The sequence below is a fragment of the Mesoplodon densirostris genome, chromosome 3 (assembly GCF_025265405.1).
Source record: "Mesoplodon densirostris isolate mMesDen1 chromosome 3, mMesDen1 primary haplotype, whole genome shotgun sequence".
In the NCBI taxonomy this organism is placed as follows: Eukaryota; Metazoa; Chordata; class Mammalia; order Artiodactyla; family Ziphiidae; genus Mesoplodon; species Mesoplodon densirostris.
In genome coordinates, this window is record NC_082663.1 from 116,238,900 (window position 1) to 116,239,979 (window position 1,080).

Genomic DNA, 1,080 nt, shown 5'->3' on the forward strand with positions numbered 1-1,080 from the left:
GGCCTCTAGTTTCTCTCCTTCTTCCTTCTCTAATCCATGCTAGAGTGAGCTTTCCAAGATCAAAACTTGACCACGCTCTTCTCAGGTGAATGTCTCCTAATCAACTGCAGAGTAAAATTGAAATTCGTTGTTGCAGGGGACCTGGCCTCACACAGTCCTTGTCTATTTTTCCCTTCTGTCACTATTTCTTCCTTCATCTGTCTTCAACTTCCTTCTGTTCCCCAAGCAAGTTATGTTATCTTCTGTTCCTTCACCTCTCCCGGTCATTTTCTTCTTTACCACACTTGCCCTTCCTTCCTTGAATATATCTGATTTTTAACTCAAAACCTTCCCCGTGAAGCCCTCCTGCTGGCACAGCCACTCCCTGCAGTGTCCCCATAATACCTATACAAGTCCTATCAGGGAGTTTTCTCATTGTATGTTTGTATGTACGTGTTTGTTTTTTATTGAATCATAGTTGATTTACAATAGTATATTAATTTCAGGTGTACAGTATGGAGATTCAGTATTTTTACAGATTATACTCCATTTAAAGTTATTATAAAATAATGGCTATATTTCCCTGTGCTGTACAGTATATCCTTTTTGCTTATTTATTTTGTATATAGTAGTTTGTATCTGTTTATCCAGCGGTCCCCAACCTTTTTGACACCAGGGACCGATTTCGTAGAAGACAGGTTTTCCATGGACGGGGGTGGGGGCCGGAGGGAATGGTTCAGGTGGTAATGCTAGCGATGGGGGGCGGCAGATGAAGCTTCGCTCGCTTGACCACCGCTCACCTCCAGCTGTGCGGCCCGGTTCCTAACAGGCTGCGGACTGGGAGTTGGGGACCCTTGTGTTCATCGCATACTTCTCTCTCCCCCTCCCCTGCCCTTCTCCCCAGTAGTAACCACTAGTTTGTTCTCTATATCGGTGAGTGTTTCTTTTTTGTTATATCCATTTGTTTGCTTTATTTTTTAGATTCTACATATAAATGCTAACAAGGAGTAATTATCTTTATCTGACAAATCACTAAGCATTATACTCTCTAGGTCCATCCATGTTGCTGCAGATGGCAATATTTCATATATATACCACATC